Source organism: Mus caroli, chromosome 4, assembly GCF_900094665.2.
Source record: "Mus caroli chromosome 4, CAROLI_EIJ_v1.1, whole genome shotgun sequence".
Lineage (NCBI taxonomy): Eukaryota > Metazoa > Chordata > Mammalia > Rodentia > Muridae > Mus > Mus caroli.
The window spans coordinates 5,416,867-5,436,969 of record NC_034573.1 but is presented as its reverse complement, the minus strand read 5'-3'; the positions used below and the strand labels follow the sequence as shown (position 1 = coordinate 5,436,969).

The following is a 20,103-nucleotide window of genomic DNA, read 5'->3' as shown; positions in this document are numbered from 1 at the left end:
ATATATATATATATATATATATATATATATATATATATATATATATGTCATTAAAGGTAAATTCTTCATACTGGAATCCTGAACCAACTGCTATTTAAATAACACCAATCAATGCTAGTTAAGGCACAGGAAAAGCTGTATGAAGAATGTTTAATCACAATGTGGCATTTTCAGTCAACCACAGACTTGTGTTTTCACTCGGCTTTTCTGAATTATGAACAGGTTACATTGGACTTGATGTCCTACTCATAAGTGAGAGTGGTTTACTTTCCTGACAGTATTCACAATAATAATATCTATAATTCATTATTTATTATTGCTGTACTTATTATGTCCCAGACACACACATATTCTCTTTATATACTATAATACACTTTAGAAAGACTAGACCAAATGAGTAGAATCTGAGATGTGAAGAAATTAAATGTCTTGCCAAGAGGTAGGAATGGGAAGATAATCCAAATAACCTCTCTGGGCTATGTTCTTCATTCATGTGTGGATTCGACTCTGTTGTGTAGCAGAGGTTTAAGGATTTGCTATTTAGCATCTGATTGACATTCCTCTCAATGCTCTAGACCCCCCACTCTCTGTCCCTCATATCTCTTTCATACTAACCCTTCTGTGAGCCCAAATCTACCTCTGGGTGGTCTTAGACAGCCTTAAACAGTGCTGTACCTTACAGATAGATACCTACCCTCTCTATTCTCTTTTTAACATTGGGAAATGGCTGAAGCTATTTAGGATTCAGTTGGCTGTGCCTTTCCAGCTATCACTAATAATTTGTTCTTCTCTTTAATATTTTCCTTTGCCAATATAACAGATCAAAGACCCTGCCATTGTCTTGGAAAGACTCACTCTTTACCATACCTCAAAGAAGGCCAAGTGTGGCATCAACAGTGAGGTCTGCTCACCAAGCAGAAAGGGAGGTGCAGAAAGCAGCTCTCCCCGGTGCTTACAGGGTTTTTCGTGAGTTTGTACTCTGAAAGAGGAATATCTCTTGGGATGCCAAGCTAGAATGCTTGTGCCTATAATCCACAAAATTTTCTAATAAGCTATAAATTTGGGTTGTATTATTTTTGTATAAATGAGGAGAAAAGGAAGTCTCTACTGCTAGGAGTTTAAATTCCAGACAAGCATTTCATCTCAAGTAAGACAAAAATAAATCTATGTACTTATTTGCTCATCCACAATTCATTCTTAAGGAAGTGGCTTATAAATGCATAGCATATTTTTATCTATAATAATAATAATAATAATAATAAGCCTCTTAGTGAAGCAGAGATTTTCAAGTCTAACTTATTTCAGGTCCTTTATCACCAATTATTCCCATGAATTTTGTTATCATCTTCAGAAACCCATATTAATGCCTGGAAGAGGTCAGAACAATCATAGCAAAGTCCCCTCTAAAAATATATAACTGTTCAAAGCATTTTACATCAGTTACATTTCCTTTGTTACAAAGGTCCTTCAGTGTGCCAAAGAAAGATAATTTCCTAGGAAACACCAAGGTAAAGTCTTGTGGAATGAGACAACTGAAGATGCTTATGAAATGAAAAGAGTCTATTTGCCATTAACTGTGGTATTCTTGTTAATATCATAATTATGTTGTCTCTCAATAAATAAAAGATGTTGAGATGCACAGTAGCTTCCAGGCGGGCTTAAAGTCAAATAATGAGCTAGTGGCGGCATGAGAAAAGACAAATACTTGTGACTGCTTGTTATGTGCCAAGGGCCTTAACATAACATTATCTAATTTCCAGCCAATCTCTAAAGTCAAGTTATTAATTATTAGGTGAAAGGAGAGACTGAGAGCTTAGACCAAAATGTGGATGTATACACATATACACATATACATATAACAAGCCTTCATACTACAAATGACCCATCCATGTTTTATTCATGGCTGTCCATTAACTCTGAGGTGTTGCCATCTTTAACAACACATTCTTGGTAGCTGCATCCTAACAAACACTCATTCACACACACACACATACACACACACACACACACACACACACACACTCATGCCACACACACTCATGCACACACTCATGCACACACACTCATGTTTTCTCACTCACACACTTACGCACTCATCAAAAACTCACCTAGTTCACTCACTCTCACAATCACAAACTTACCCACACATTTACATACTCACTCATTCACACATTCACTCACATTTAATTGCTCACACACACTCACATACTCACACTTACACACTCATCCATACACACACACTCACATTTACTCACACCCTCACTCACTCACTCAATCACTCACACATCAGGCATGAAGTGGGGAGAGAGAAGGGAACATTATCATGATCAGACAGATAATGTTTACAAAACCTCACCAGGCATAGTGACTAAACTTGTAATCACAAGATTCAGGAGACTGAAGCAGAAGGATTATGAATCTGAGGCCAACTTGGGATACAAAATTTGACCCTATCTAAAAAAACAGTAACAACAGAACACACACAACTTTAATATTCTTTAAGACATGTGGACACAAATTACTAAAAAATAAAACCAGATTAGTGTGACTTCTGTGTGTTCTTAGTGATAAGTAGAATTTCACATGCCTATTACTATAAATATGAAATGAGAAAATCATGTTTATTTTGTGAGATTTCTTCTTTTACAAAAGAAAGGAAAAAGTGAATCTTTATGAACCCTATCTATTAAAGTCTAATCCACTACTTCATCCACTAGGACAAAAGAACATTTAAAACTATTTTGTTTAAAACTCCATTCCAATTATGTAAATTGCACATATATTCACCAAGGGATGCCAAAGAGATTTTTAATTTGTTTGCTTTGATAGTTTTATCTTTTAGTGGTTTATTGTTAATTTTCTGGGTTTTTTTGAAGGGGTTTTACTATGTAGCCCATATGGCCTCGGGTTCACAATCCTCCTGCCTCAGCTTCTTGATTGTTCACATTATATGCATTACCACATTCAGTGCAAGAAATTTTTATACCAAGTGAAGTCAATGTAGATGATACTGGACCATCTAGACCGATGCTTACAATCACACTGACCAAAGCCTCTTCCTCTGGACAATTCTAACTGAGATCTCTCCAGAACGCTACCATGTTCTCTTATTGTTAGTGGGACCCACACTTCAAGCTCAGGGTTGTTAGTTACACGTTCAGAGTGTGTCAGTGCTCGAAATGGTTCTTTGCAGTTGTTGGGTTGTCAGGAGGGTTGGTATGGTTTGTGGGACTTCTTCCTTTATGCAGACCAAGGGACCAAAGCCCTGAGTTTGCCTATGTTGCTGTGTGCACTGACTTTCATCAAATTTTGCCTACTTTCAGATAGGAATTCTCCATACCAGGGTTGGGAAGAGTTTGGAAGGACAGAGTGGAGACCTTTAATCATCAGAAAGTGTAGCGTGATCAGAATTTAGTCCTGGCTCACTGTCAGCATTCCATCACCTCTACCTCAGCCCTAACCCAGGGCTTACTCCTTCCCCATAAATATTCATTGTGTAGACTCCCTTGGATCCTTTTAAAATAGCAACCAAACACAGTCATGTGCTTCCATTTGCTCCTGTTCTGGAGAAAGGTTAAAAGGAAACTGGAAGGAGTTCCATCAACATAGAGACACTGAGAACTTCTTACCCAAAATAGATTTCTGATCAAAATGAAAATAGACTAGGCCTCAGGTACATTGGAGCAATTTGGCAAACTGTTGACTCCTGAGTTCTAAAACACTCTTTTGTCATTTTTGATGGTTTTGTCTGACCAGGCAAGAGGAGGCTAGGCAAGCTAGAGGACAGAAGCTCTTCCTCCTGCCTCCACACTGCTTAGGGTGGGACAAGGGTTTTACTAGGGTGCTTTTCACTTTCTAAGCTTGGGGAAAATGGTGCACAGGGGAGAGGGTTACATGCATGTTAAAAATTAGACTGAAATGTCATCCTAGGATATTGCTCCATCACCATATGAAGAAGCCCCAAGCAGTTGGCAGTCCATAGCCAAAGTGGATCAGCTGTGTTTGGTAGGCATATCTCTGGGAGAGGAAGAGAGGAGGTGGAAATGCCTAACTACTTTGTCTCAAAGGAAAAAGATGCTTCCCCAAATAGACTCCATGGTTTGAGAAAAATAATATAGAGGTGGATGAGCAATGAGGCTCCCCAAATTGGGATTAAATTACCCCAATTTGGGGTAATTTACTTGGCTTTTCCAGGACATCTAAGTAACCGGGACTCTTCTTATGAATGTAGTTGGGACAACAATGGGCCCAGCAAGGATCAGAATGAAGAAACCCACCAGGCAAACGTGGAATGGAGAAAGTTGCTCCAGAGTTGCATGAGAGGAAAGAAGAACTCAGACTTCTTTTCCCTCAACTGACCTTGGAACTGCCTCAGAAGTTAGAATGGTTTGCCTTTCATTGCAGTTAAAGGTCATTACTAATTACACCTGGCTGTACAAAATTTAAATAAGAGGATAACTGTAGTCCTTCATTTTTCAAGGGAGGTCCATTCACCATGTTAAGTGAAATAAGCCAGACACAGAAAAACTAAATATGGTTTCCCTCACATATAAGAGACAAAACACATTGATTTGGCAGAAGAGAATAGGAGTAGAGGCTGCAAAGGGAAGGAAGAATGGAGAGTTGAGACAAGTACCAGAACATCACTGGACTTGAGTAACAAGCTCCATTATTCCAGAGCACTGTGGGTCAACTACAGCTTACAATGACTTAACAAATTAAGTCAAATTAAACAAAATCTTAACAACAGCAGAAAAGTAGGAAGGTTCTTAATGCAAGGAATTGACAATTAACCTGATTCGGTCACTGCACATTATACACATTCATTGAAAGATCACCCTGTGTCCAACAAATATGTGTAAATTTTATGTATCAATCAAGAATTTCACCAAAGGTAGCCCATTAATCAGTAGCAATCTCATAAGGTCATAGGTTATTGGGAACACAAGACTACTGAGATGTACCCCTGACTCACTGAATGAACAATAAAATCAGACCTGAGAAGCAATGACCTCAAATTGCTGGGATAAATGACCTGTCCCAAAGCAAATTTCACAATGTCTGTGGACATCAGTACCACAGTAATAGAAAAATAAACATGTCACTAGCATATGTGTTCACATGGGCAATGGCTTTCATGGCAGCTTACTGTATCACCCTATAAATTACATCCACGTGTGCTTGCATACTATATAGCACCTAAAAATAAGGAACAGAGGAAGAAAGAAAGGATGGGCTAAAGAGACAATGAAAGGCAAAAGTGGGGAAAAAGAAGAATGATGGGGAGGGAAAGAGGAAGAGGGAAGGAAGGAGGGAAATAAAGGGGAGAAATAAAGACAATGAAAAAAGGAAGTGTGGGAAAATGTCAGCTGACCCCATTTTGAGAAGTTTGCCTATAAAGCCTGTAACTTGAGCCCCTCCATTCTCCCATGCCCCACTGCTTTGTTCCTGTTTCTTCCAAATCTGTAAAATTCAGAACATCAAGGAACCTATGCATGTGACACATATAAAGGTATGGACGTTTATGTAATAGTGTTTGAGCAATAATAGAGTCTGAATTGAGGCAATGCTATTTTAAGAAACAGAAATAGGCAAGGGATAGCCAGTTATCTGAATGATATCTAAGAATCAGAGATTCAGCTGTTAGTGCCCAGGACACAGAATACCTCACCCTGAAACATTCTTCCTCTAACAGAAGTCAAGCCGAACAAAAGCACCTGGGAAATTAGCCTACCACAAAAGGGCATTTTCCATTTGTCCTGACATAGAGCAAGTCTATAGAAAATAAACAACACAGGGTGACCTGATGGGGAAAACTAAGAGAAGGTGGGGGAATAATGAACTTATATCTGAATGCATAAAGGTTTTTTATAGGGCAGTGTCTGACCAGCTGGTCAGGTGAAACTTCCTTTAAGCCAAGAAAAACTTGGATTGGAAATTGAGTCCAGCTTTCTCTAAAGAGACACAGCACTTGGGCAAATGAGGGTCACAGACTTGTGGTCATTCACACTGTGGGCCCTCTCTTAAAGCTTCCTTCCCGGGAAATCTGGATGAGTGATAATTATCTAAACAATGACTGTTTGGGGAAGGGTGTAAGAATGGAGGACCAGCTATCTCCATGACCCTGGGGGGGTTCTCTGAGTTAATATATTTGTACAATTGCCATGCTTTTTATCTCTGTGCTGTGTGTCACCTCCTCTGCCTGAGTCACAGTGTCACAAGAGAGAGAAGATCAAAGCCAGCCAGAGTCCGTTTATGAAGGGTGGTTCAGCAGCAACAGAGTCTGTGAAGTCAGGGGCAGATTCTCAGATAACAGGGTGTTTCTAGTAGCAAGCCCAAATATGTAGGCCGACATAACCAGTTCTCAGAGTACAAGACTTCATTCTCTAGGAAATGGACCTCTCAGCTATACACTCAGATTCTAAAATTCTGTACCCTTCCATAAACACATCCACAAAAAGGGCACTAGGCATGGGGAAAAAATCTTTCTTTTTGCCTTTAAATACATTTTTAAATTAGAAAGTTTTGTTATTATCAATATGAAAAATAAACAGACCTAGCTAAGAAATGTGTGAAAGCCACAACAGTAGCACGCTATAAAAATTAATAAGCTTGGCATATTTCAGATAGGGAAAAGAAGCATTGCTTCTGAGACAGGTGCCTGTGAATCCCCCTGAAGCAGCCCTGCTTTGAAATCTCACCAGCCTCAGGAAATTGCATTAAGTACAGGAAGACAGCATCTTTGGATGCTTTGCATTCAGGGCCTGTGTTTCTGGTGAAGCAGCTCAAATTGGCCACACGTACACATTTTCCAACCTCCTGGTCTGGACCATTGTTTGCACACAGATAAGGGACTTTTTTTTTTTTAAATCTTTCCCAGAGTCTTGAGAGTCCCTGGTTGTTGTGCATATTATCAGTCTAAGGACAGTAGCTATGTGACTAAATGCATAGGCTTTGCCAAATATTTTCATGCTTTAAGCTTAAAAAGTGAATAAAATTTAGAGAGAAATAGAACTGAGCCTAAGTTCATATAATTAGTAACTATACACAAACTTTTGTCATGACATGACTAGTCCTCATCCATAAAGCTTATTGAGCATAAAATTTTGCACAAAGCTTCTTCCAGAACATATCTGTTTGTGAGTCTCTATTCTTTTGGGTGGTGCCTCTAAAGAGAAGCAAGAACAAAACTAGCTTCAGTGTCCCTTCTCCAAGAGACAGATTAAATACACCAGGGTACTGTTGAGTGGGGCTTTCTATGCTTTAGTTTAAATATTCTTGTGACCAATGACCTAACAACATTTCTACTTAGATACCACACATTGAAATTAAGATTCCAATTTTATGTTGACAAAAACAATAAAAAAAAATACAAAACAAAAACAGCAGCAAAAGAAACTACAATACTTTGCAGTTCGGTAAAATCAATTCAAAGAGTCCCTTTCCAGACACTTCTTTATGACAGGTGAAAGCACTTGTTTGCTGTACTTTGTTAGCTCTTATAAAGCAAACGATCCTGGTTAAATCAAATAGGCGCTGTGACCTAGGCCCGGACCATCAGGTCCAAATTAATGGGCTATTTGAAAGATGTTCCAACTCCCCATCAGCTTTGATAGAAAAGGATAGCACTGCAAAGCAGAGCCAGGCAAACCACGGTTACATAAAATGCCTTTTCAATTTCTGCACTCTATTACCCTTTACTATTTATAGGAAAATGGTGTTATCGCCTGATTACTGAGAAAGCACACAAAAATCTCGCCTTCCAAATCTGAGCCAGTCCTTGACTAGTAATGAACAAAGCCAGGCCATCTGCTCTGAATATCATTACCACTTTGGCCATTTGGGCAAGGGGTATATCTGTTCTCCTTCTAGGAGAGGTTTAAGATTGGGTAATTGAACTAAGTAGACAAGAAAAGGAGATGTTAGAGCAAATAGAATTTCCTAGTGGAAGCCTTATTTGTTAGGTTCTTACGACCGTCATTTTATTTTTCATTTTGGCCACAGAGTTAACCTTTAGGGTTCTCATTTTATAAAAACAGTTCAATAAAAACTTAATTTCAGAGTTTCTATGGTAAATGCTTAGGAAGAAAAACAGCCATGTGGGTGCTGTGAGTCACCCATCATCCCCCACCCTGCTTCCTGGTGACTCTCCATTGGAAAACCAGAATATCAGGACTGAGCTAACATTTCTTCCTGGAATCATACTATGCCTCAGGCCATGTTAATTTCCTGAACTAAACAGTCTCTAATCTGCTGAAAGGCATCTGGCTAACTGCTGGTGTCTGGCAAGTCCCCATCTGTCCCTTTGCTGGGGTCTCTTCCTGCTGCCTCCACTTCCCCTTTCTCTCGAGCAGGCGTCTCTCTTTGTTTTCAGGGGGTCTCTCCACCTGAACTTTCCCTTCTATGCCTGAGAACTTGAGCTCTTCCCTCTCTATCTTGCTGACCTCAGGCTTTGTCTAAGTGACAAGACACAGTTGTGTGGACTGTAGTTACCGCGCCGGTGCTGGTGGAGATGATGACGGCGATGGTGGAGATGGGGTGCTGATGGCTGGGGAGCGCAGGCTGTGTGGCGTGGCAAGAGGATGGACCGCAGAGGCGGTGAAGAGTGGGGTGCAGAAGGGATGGAGTGCAGTGGGATTGCAGATGGGAGCTGTCCACGCGCCGAAGTGCTGAAACGCCGCAGCCATGGCACCGCTAGAGCGGGGACGGGCGGGGAGGCTCTGCGAACACAGAAGGAAGAAAAAGGCAACAAATACCTTCACACCGCCGCCCAGGCTTGCTTTGAGAATGTGTTTCTGCAGGTGTCCTCGCGGCTGAACTGGGTGGGTGAGATCCCCTATCCTGGCAGTTGGAGCTCAGATTTCTCTAGAAAGCTGTGAATGAGAGCCCGGGCTGCATGGGGCTGTGATTTGGGTAGGAGGCGTGTGCGCCAGAGACTCTGTCCTTCCGTACCAAGCCTGGCTTTCCCCTGGGTCCTAAATGCCTCCGCAGGTTGGACTCACCCATTCCGGCAATACAGTCTAAGGATTGTTGTAATCTTTTAATAACTAGGACAAAAAGTACTGGAAACCACCACTCTCCACATTTAAAGCAGGCTCTTTTGGGCAGATTATTTCAAATTTCAAACAAATGGTAAAGCACCATATGCCTATGGAAAAATAATTATTTTTATTAACAAATGACATGACATTCAGAAAATGGGCTGTTGGAAAAGGATCAAATTAAGGCTCTATCTTGTCAAAATAAAAACAGGTAAGTTAAATACATCAATGAAAATTAAAACATTTAACAAGCAAGTACAAGATGTATACTATAGTGATCTCTGGATATGAAACATTTTGTAAGCAGAATAATAAAAGAAATCACAGGAAAGAGATCAACAAATTTGAATGCATAAAATATTTTTAATCTCAAGAATTGTGCATGTAAATTATCACTTGAAAAAAATCACAACAAATGTGTTTCATGCATAGCTATTTCATAATAAAAATAAAATGCTGAAGATCCAACAAACATTTTAAAAGTCAGCTTACCACTAAAACGCAATGCATAATTTAATAAAGCACCAAAGACATGCTAAAAGAAGAAAGACAGAGAAACAGAGAAAGAAAGAAAGATAAAGGAGCAATGATGTATGGTTTAGGACAAAAACATTTAAATCCATACAGTATCCCATATCCTAAGACATTAAGTGACAAAGTATAATCTTCCTACAGATCCACTTCAAAATGTACTTCAAGAGTCTGAAAATATATATGATATACAGTCTTCTAATTCTACTCAGCAATTTGTGTAGGTATTTATGCATATAAATTTCATTGAAGATAATAGAAATTATCAAAAACAATAAACTTAATTTTATATAGGCTGCAAGATCTTCTTGATAAAAGCCTCATTTCTGAAGAGGACAGACAAAGAGAAATGTTTGCAAAACAGAAAGGATGGAGACAAGACACAAATGCAGCATCCAGCCGCAGCCTCTGCTCCTCAGGTTGGTAGGAGCATTGGGTAGTATGAAGACATAAGTAAATCTGCTACCATGACTCAGTCTTCCTCCATACATTTGCCTAAACTTGACACATCTATTTAAAAACTTAACGTTGATGGGTCTCTTTCCAATATTCCTATTATATACTTCATCATGATGTTTAATCTTCCAGCTCCCACATCCCACGTTATTGCATTCTCTCTCTTCCTCCCCCCTCCCTACCCCCTCCCCTCCCCCCACATGTGGTATATATAACTCTCATGGCAGAGGAAAGCTCCACTTTGTCCACTGCTGCTTGTAAGCCATGGAAGGCTGCCTGGAACTTCACAGTACTTCAATAAATGTCCTGAGTGGGAGAGTAAATGGATGAGTGACATAACCCACAACACATATATGTGTATTTAAAGTATTTTATGATGCTATGAATTTTGTATAGAAATTGATCTGAACAGGCTTGGCACATCAAAATGGCCTGCAGGGAATGGTGAGCTTTCATTACTTAAGCTTACTTAGAGGGATGTCTTCAAAGGCACAGCTCAGCGCATCGTAGACATGTGCATACACTAAAGGAGAACCTGTCCAAAGAAAACACTTTCCCTAATTAATTCCCATTATGCTGTTTTCAGTCATGTACATGCATACTTTAATCATTTCTCTGCCTCTCTCCACCTCTGATCTACTTCCTGTACTGGAGTAGTCCCTGTCTTCTTTCATGTCATTCTCCTTCCATTATTTTAGAGTCGGCATATGAGAAAAAACAAGTAATATTTGTATTGTCTTCCCTGACTAATTTTACTTGACATGGTGATTTCCAGTTGCATCCATTTTCCAGCAAATGACATAACTTCATTCTTTCTTGTGGCTAAAATAATGTGATTTTCTTTATCCATTAATCTCCTAAGGGGCACCTAGGCCAGTTGCATATATTGCTTACCATGAATAATGATGCAATAAACATGGTTGTGTGGATATTCCTGTGGCATGCTGACTTAGATCCCCTCAGGTCTATCTCCTGAGAAGGTAATGCTAAATCACATGGTAGCTTTATGCTAGGTTTTTGAATAATATACATGTTTATTTTCATAGAAACTGGACTAATTTACATTCCACCAAAATGCACAAAGATTTCTTTTCCCAATTCTTGCCAGCATTTTTTGTTTTTGTTTTTTTCTTAATAATAGCCATTCTAATAGTTCATTTGCTCTTGATTTATGCCATCTTAACACTTCTGTGGACTGGATGCAGTGGCACAGGCTTAAAATTTCATCATACCTTAGGAACCTGACAGGGATGGAATGCCAGCCTGGACTATATATTTATTAAAAAGGGTTGTACACTTTCCCTTCTTCTGTGGTGTAATATTTATTGACACCTGTTTTCCCCCTACACACACACACACACACACACACTTCACTTTTTCAATTCTATTCCTGCTAAGAGAAATGCAAGCCAAGACATGGGCATTTCAGAAGTGTGTAGTTCTGAAAAAAGAGAAAAGTTTTGCTTGAAGTTGCCCTGTACTTTGATGCATATTGATAAAGACATTTGAATGACACCATCAATAATAAAGGTGGGTTTTATATACATTCTAAGTGATGGGACAATCATATGTATGAGATCATAATATGCTGATCATATAAGTGCTGATACTGTTTATTGGGGACACCATAACCCCATAGTGCATCAAGAGAGATGCATGGTAAAGAGATGCAAACTAGCTAGAAGAGTACAATCATATATCATAAAGTTTAAATATGCAAGCTTAAAATTCAGTTTCACTGAAAATAAGGTAAAAAGGCCTTTTGTTTTGGTTCTATTCATTTGGGAGACAGAGTTGCATGTAGCACAGGGTATCCTAGAATTTACTAGTGTGCCAAAAGATGGCTTTGAACTCATGATTCTTCCTCTCTGCCTCCTGAGCACTGGCATTATAGGTATGTATCAGTGATATCAATTACACTGATAATTAAACCAGATGCACCTGATATATGTGAACATTTGCTTTTTCCCCAAAGTGCCAACAACAGTGTATACTTTCCCTTCTCACTCTGTTTGCTACCTCTATATTTTTATAACCCCCATCTCTCTATTCCAGTGACTCTCAGCCTTCCTAATGCTGCAATTTTTTAATACAGTTCCACATGTTGTAGTGACCTCCAATCATAAAGTTATTATGTTGCTACTTTGTAACTGTAATTTTGTTACTGTTATGAATCATAATGTAAATATCTGGTAATCAGGATATTTGATGTGGGATCCCCAAATGAGATACAGTGCACTATGATCTAGACACGAGTTGGTCAGCAATATTTAAAGGTTTATCTACCTGAAGTTGAAAGTGCAAGAATGGATTAGCACCCAGAAAAATTCTACTGTGTATGAAAGAGATAATAGGATGATATTACAATGGCCAAGCAATTTGTTTCTGGACATCTGCCTGGTTTAAATGTTTAAGAGGTGAAAGAACTTATGAGGACTAAGGTCAAATTATGACAATGAGAACATTCTAATTTACCTAGATCGTATCTCATTCCATTCATAGTTCTGTGCCCTATCTCAATATAGTCTCATAATATCTCTCACCGATATTTTTATTATGTAGTGTATAAGCCAGTATACTAGTCACAATGGCCTAGGAGATACTGAAAGTAAAATCTACCTCTGCAGTCCTAGTGTCTTCCCGTAACAATGGGGTCTTTCTTATTCTCACTAAAGGTGAGGCATGAAGGGAGAAAGCGGCCTGAGCTGCACAGTCACCTAAGTGCCATTATTGCAGTGGGGAACAATAATGCCTGCAGAATTTGCACCTGCTTTTATGCTTCAGCACAAACCATTTCTGCACATGGCATATAACCAGAATTAGTCTAATGGCCTGCCTACATGTAAGGAGGCTAGGAAGTGTTGGAAAACATGCTGAATGCATCCCCAAAGATTCCTTCAACCCCTATACCCGTTTGCAATCCCAGATCTCTGGATTTTATGTGACTGCCTTATGCCTGCTGTTCCCAAATGTAGAACTTCCTGTTCTAAAGATGTAGAATCTAAAAATACCAATAATCTCCAACCCCCTTCCATAGCAGACCAACACACAGTAGCAGCCAATGGCATAGTAGATGATGATAAATACTTGAACCTAAGAAGGAAAAGATAGACATCTGGATCTCATTGAGTTCTCATTTCTGAAATCTCACCAGGAAGTATGAGGGAAGACTTTCTGTGCAGAAGGCTAGAAGACTAGCTTTGTGGGAGAAGATTACCATGAGGTTTGTTCACTTATTCTCTGTGATGGATGGCAGTTTGGTCTGGGAGAATCTTTTGGCTTCCATCACCCTACTCAGACATATATAGAATGGCAATTGTGTAAAATGTCCTCAGCTGAATTCCAGTTTCCAAGTTGAATTTCAATTGCAGTAGAACTGAGATCAAAGCAAACACTAAATTCTTTGAGTAGAACTGTATAGTCAGCAGTTACATGGTTAGGGGCTGGAGAGATGCCTTATGGTTAAGAGCACTTGCTGCTCTTGCAGAGAGAGGACTTGGGTTTGTTCTAAGCACCCACATCAAGCAGCTCATTACCTTCTGTAACACGAGTTCCAAGAAGTTCAATGCCTTCCCCTGACTTCTGCAGGCACATGCAAGCATATAATGAATGTGTACTCATGCAAATATGTACACATACAAATAAATAAACATTTTCTCTAGAAACACAACATTAATGGTTAATGTTCCCATCCCCCACTGCTAGACACCTCTATTCAATTTCCTTACCCTCTGTACTTCTTCTTCTTCTTCTTCTCCCATACCTAGTCCTGTCCCCGGTGTCTCCCTCCCTCTACCTCCTATGATTATTTTGATCCCCCTTCTAAGTAGGACTGAAGCATTCACACTTTGGTCTTCCTTTTTCTTGAGCTTCATATGGTCTGTGAATGGTATCATGGGTATAGGCTCCCAGGACTCAACTGGAATGACATTGGCTGAAATATCCAACAAAGAGGAAAGAGAACCTGTAGAGACCATATCTCGAAGTTAGGCAAGGCCCCTGGTTGAAGGATGGGTCCACCCACTCATCTCAAAAATATTAACCCAGAATTGTTCCTGTTTGAAGAAAATGCAGGGAAAAAGAGTGGAGCACAGACTGAAGGAAAGACCATCCAGAGACTGCTCCACCTAGGAAGCCATCCCATCTGCAGACACCAAGTTTAAGATCGAATTAATTTCACATTTTGTTGAAATGATCTAGCTTACCAGGAGGTTTTAAGTTGCCAGAAATGATGCATCTTAAGTATGATTTTTGGGGAAAAATGGAGGGTAGGGGTTTCAAGGGTGTTTTTCTCAAGCATTTTCTTTCTTTTTGAATATTTTATATTAATATTTGATATTATACTATTCTTGCATCATTTCTACCTTCCCTCTCTTCCCTCCAAGTTTTTTCATAAACCTCTCCCATCTCTCTTCCAAATTTAAGGCCTCTTTTTTCATTAATTGTTGTTACATGCATACATATATACATACATACACACACATATGTCTAACTAAATATGACTTTCTCAGTCTGTAGATTACTAACTGTGTTAACTGCATGTATGTTTTCAGGGCTAGCCAGTGATATCAGATATCTAATTGGTGTGCTGTTCCCTTGGGTAGACTATTTCTCCCACTCCCAGTATCCCTTAATTCCCTGTAGTTTTTTGTGGGTGATTGAGGCCTCATGCTTCTTACTTCATCCACCTTGGCATGTCTATTCTTGTTTTTCATGTTTATGTAGTCATGTCAGCAAGAGTTTATGAGTCACTTCTGATAGTGTTAAGAGATACAGTCTCACATAAAATTCCCCCGTCCTCTGACTCTTACAGAGTCTTACTTCTACAATGTTCCCAAGGTTTAGGTGTGCAAGATAATTTGTAGATGAATCCATCGAAACTGGGCTACAAAACTCTGAATTTTGATTGTGATTTTCAATGATGGTCTCTGGTGAAAAGTCCTTGACAGGAGGACTACATTTATGTGTGGTGTAAGGCCAAAGAATACACTATAATTAGGAATTGTGTAGGTTTAATAAAATGATGCTTGTACATTCTTCTCCAAGATTCATATCTTCACTAGCCTGAGCAATTGGCTAGGTTTCAAATGCTTTCTTAATTTACCTCAATTTTTGAAATCATGAATTAATTGGTTTGTACAACATGTCAAAATTTTGATTTCTAGAAGCTTGTAGTCTTTTTTTTTACAAGAATCAGACCATTTTCTTTCTTTGTTATCTTGAAAAGTGCAGTAAATAATATGGAGTACATGTTAAGATGTTGTGTAAACTCTATAAACACACGATCTTACTCCTAAGATATTGCATGTAAAAGATTTTTAAAAGCTTCTTGTAACCTTCTACTGCTGCATCTTGTTCTTGTCCTTCTTCTTCTCATTCTTATTGTTCTTGTTGTTGTCCTCCTCCTCCCCCTCCTCCTCCTCCTCCTCCTCCTCTTCTTCTTCTTCTTCTTCTTCCTCTTCTTCTTCTTCTTCTTCTTCTTCTTCTTCTTCTTCTTCTCCTTCCTCTTCTCGTTCTTATTGTTCTTGTTGTTCTCCTCCTCCTCCTCTTCTTCTTCTTCTTCTTCTTCTTCTTCTTCTTCTTCTTCTTCTTCTTCTTCTCCTCCTCCTCCTCCTCCTCCTCCTTCTTCTCCTTCTCCTCCTCCTCCTCCTCCTCCTCCTTCTTGTCTATGTGAGTTTTGTCTGATTATTAGTTTGTATGCTGTGTATGTACTTGATGCCTCCAGAGGCCAAAAGAGGGTGTCAGATCCTTGGAACTGAGGTTACAGATGGCTATGACCAACAAGCAGTCCCAACTGCTCAGTCATCTCTTCCGCTCCAGAGTGACAGCTTTATGAAGTGTTTTGCATAATGACTTGCTTTCTGTGTTCACTTCCTAAGCACATATTGCTAGCAACTGTCAACAGTACATGACTTTTTCTTCAGAAATCATTTTCAAGACATTATATCTGTGTTACAACAATAAATAACACCAAAGATATCAGAAGTTTAATCCAAAAAAAATTATTTCAGGTTAGAATATCAATGCTAGCTTGAAAGGAGGCAGAGCTGGGGAAGAAAGAGTCCTGCACTCTGCAAAGTCAAACTCAGAGCTTGTGAAGGCCATCATGAAGGGAGAAATGGGTACTTGAGAACTCCCACCCACTCCTTGTATCATCTTGTCCAAAATAAACCATTGCATTCTTCTTAAGCACATAGAGATAGGCAAGGTGGTTCAGTATGCAAGAGAGGCTCAGAAGGACGTACAGGCTCACTCGGGGGAAGCTGAAACACAGATTAATAGTGCATCATTATATACTGATACCTACCCAGAGGATCGTGGTATAGCATCTAACAGCCAAAGGTTGGAAGTTCTTTACAGAAAGAAAGAATAAAGTCATCCAGTCTGTCCTGCATGTCCACAAAGCATCAGAGTAGGAAGCCCAACCACTTCTAGTTACCAAAACCATCACTTCTGTAACCTGCAAACAGGCTCAGCAATCCATAACAGTAGAGTAAGGACAGAGCATAAAAACTGGAGATGGCCCTCCTTCAAATCTCTTCTAGCTGAGAGATCCCAGATGAATTAATTACAATGGCAAGCACATGCTTCCTACCTAGCCAATATTCCTTTGAAGAAATATCTTCTCCAGACCTGAGAGGCCCTAGACTGCTGTCACTCATTTTAGTAGAGCATCACAGTAAACAACGAAAGCTGGAAGCAGACGATTCTGAGACCTAGGAACACTACTGTGGGATTTGTCTCCTGTCCCAAGGATTTGTTTTCTATAGCTCTTTAATTATTCTAGCCATGTGAACCAGCCCATCACACTAATTTAAAATGTATTTCTGTCGCTGATATTGAAATGTGTTAGCTCCATTTGACTGACTTCTGAAATTGTTTTATTCATTGGGCTCTGATTTCCCTATAAAGCCTGCTTCTGTGAGGCAACCCTGCCTCTGAGGAAATAGACCCTCTTAATGGCTGCCTACCTTTGGTAGAAGAAAATGAGCAGTGAGCTACAACGGCCACCAACCCTTTGCTGGGATTTGCCTACATGCTCTGGGGAACCCTAACTTCTATTAAAGAAGATTTTACATTGTGAGGGGAAAAAAACCCAACTGTTGCAATTTATATTCCCATGAAACCACTCCCAATGAAAGTACATTCTAGAGAGGAATTATTGCATTATGATACGTCTTAGTTTCTTTGATAATGTGAAACAGACATGACTTTTATTTAATTCATTGAATAGAACCCCTTTTTAACAGTTAAACAATACATAATAATAACAGCTCAAATTTATCAGCAATACCTAGATACAAACTATATAGCAATTTACAAACTCTGTTTCATTTCACACACACAGCAGTTTCGTGAGCCAGGTATTTTTATTGTTCCCATTTTGTTAGGAAAACTGAGTCATGGAATTTAAGTACTATACCTCAATAATTTGGCAGTTGGGGTCATAATCCATAACTGTCTGTTCCCAAGAACAGTATTCTTTTTTTTTAAAGTGAATACACCTTGTACTTTCTCCTATTTCATAAACATACAATGAGTAAGTCCCTTTACAGGAATTTGCCAAATCTAGCTGCCAAAACGATGTCTCTTTTTGTAACCACTGCTTTGTTGGGTTTTTTTGTTTGTTTTGTTTTGTTTTGTTTGTAATTTATGTATTCACTTTCCAACCCAACATCAGCCCTTCCTCTCCTCCCAGTACTCACTCACTGAAGTCCTCCCCCCATTCCACCTTCCTGTTCTCTTTTGAGAAGGGAAAGCCCCCATGGGTGTCACCCCCACGAATACCACTCCCCATGCCCCCAGTCCCGCAACCCTCACCCCCACATCAAGTCACTGCAGGATGAGGCACATGCTGTCCCACTGAGGCCAGACAAGATAGTCCATTTAGGGGCAGGCAGGCAACAGGCTCAGGGACAGTCCCTGCTTCAGTTTTGTGGAACCCACATGAAGATCCACTACATATGTGCTGGGGGTCTAGGTCCAGCCTGTGCTTGCTCTTTGGTTGGTGATCCAGTCTCTGGGAGTCCCCAAGGGTTCACGTTAGTTGACTGTGTTGGTCTTCCCGTGGAGTCCCTGTCTTCTTCAAGCCCCTCAATCGTTCTCCCAACTCTTCTGTTAGACTCCAGTGCACCATCTAATGTTTGGGTATGAGTTTGAGTATCTCTTTCCATTGGCTGCTTGATGGAGCCTCTCAGAGAACAGTTATTCTAGGTTATTATCTGCAAGCATAACAAAATATCATTAATATTGTTGGGGATTGCTGTTTGCCTTTGGGATGGGTTCAACGTCCTTAGTCGTCAGGAAAATGCAAATCAAAATGACTCTGAGATTCCACCTCACACTCATCAAAATGGCTAAGATCAAAAGCTCAAAGAAAAGCACATGCAGGCGAGGTTGTGGAGCAAGAACAATATTCTTCCACTGCTGGTGTGAGTGTAGACTGTACAACCACTCTGGAAATCAATTTGGCAGTTTCTCAGAAGATTGGATATAGTTCTACCTCAAGAACTAGCCATACTACTCCTAAGCATATACCCAAAAGATGCTCTACCATATCATAAGGACACATGTTCCACTATGTTCATAGCAGTTTTATTTGTAACAGCCAGAAACTGAGAACAACCTAGATTTCTCTCAACTGAAGAATGGATACAGAAAATATGGTATATCTACACAATGGAATACTACTCAGATATTAAAAACAAGAACATAGTGAATTTCCCAGACAAATGGATGAAACTAGAAAAGACCATCCTGAGTGAGGTAACTCAGACCCAAAAGGACATGCATAGAATGTACCCACTCATAAGTGGATGTTAGCCATAATGTACAGGATAACCATGCTATAATCAACACTCCCAAAAAATCCAAATTACAAAGAAGGCTCCCATCTTTTATACAGTGCTTTGAACAGCACTATAGTTGAACTTACAAATGTTTATCTTTGCTCCAGTCTGCTTCTTGCAGACTGTGTGTCCTTCTTCAGATAAAATATTATCACTCTTGCTACTGTGTTTGTGTCTCTGTCTAGTTCCATGCTTTAGGACACAAGAATCACAGTGGTTACCCATCAACCCCTGATGTCCATGACTAAGCAATCTGGGCTCCTGGAGAACAGCTTCTGTGATCATCTTTCTGTGTTCATAACTGAAGCAAGGACCTCTGCTCTTGTTCTAGGTGGACGAGCACTCCACCGCTGAGCTCTGTCTACTCCCTCTCTTGCTCCTGTGATCTGATTGTCTAAAGATACTATAATGACTTTTGTTCTCACTCTAACATTGGGGAACAGCAATGCAGCACGCAGTTGGGAGGGGATGTAGTTAAATCCACAATGCCCCTTACCTTCTAGGTTATAAATAGCACACCCTCAATCCACTCTCCTCCTTCTTACTCAGCTCATCAGTTGATGCAGCTTTTCAGAGCAAGTCATCATTTTCAGGACTAATGAAAGACCTTGAGGTCCACCTCCTAACCTTATAATTCCTAGGCCATACACTCTACCATAGAGTGGATTCCTAGCTCCCACTCCCTGCTTTGTTAACTTTTTAAAATTTGATACTGGGTCTTTCACAGACTTTGAACTTAGCATTTCCTCTAGAGTTTTTGGACACTAGAAAAAAAGAAGTGCTTGTTGTTGATTCTGCTCAAGAGGAAGAATCTACACGAAATAAATGCAACAAATGTGTCCTATGGCAGCCATTTGAGGACCTTTTCTTACTGACTCCGTATCTAAAGAGTGCATGCATTTCTCAAGTGAATTGTAATGTCCTTTAGAGGGAAGAACTATGAAAATGTATGCGTGTGAACTAATAAGTAACCAACTGTGTTGAACTATAATATAGAGATGCTCTAAGAATTCATCCTTCTTTTGAGCTATTATATTTAAAATTAGGGGGTTGGGTGAAGAAAAGACCTGGTTTCTTAAAAACTACTTTGTTGTCATATGTTAATGTAGGTATTTAATATTCTTAACATGTTCACCTTTGGGGCTGGTGAGATGGCTCAGTGGGTAAGAGCACCCGACTGCTCTTCCAAAGGTCCAGAGTTCAAATCCCAGCAACCACATGGTGGC

The 20,103-nt window shown here is 39.7% G+C and overlaps 1 protein-coding gene across 2 annotated transcripts in view; it reads right to left on the bottom strand.

The window, feature by feature from the left end:
- The window catches only part of Clvs1 (clavesin 1), a 179,253-nt gene extending 170,318 nt beyond the window's left edge, over positions 1 to 8,935 (bottom strand). The window contains exon 1 of one of the 2 annotated variants that reach the window (XM_029476174.1): positions 8,494 to 8,935. The gene's annotated coding sequence lies outside the window, so the exon portion shown is untranslated. The remainder of the gene's footprint in view (positions 1 to 8,493) is intronic. The other variant, XM_021161296.2, reaches the window with a different exon arrangement.
- Positions 8,936 to 20,103: the final 11,168 nt, after the last annotated feature.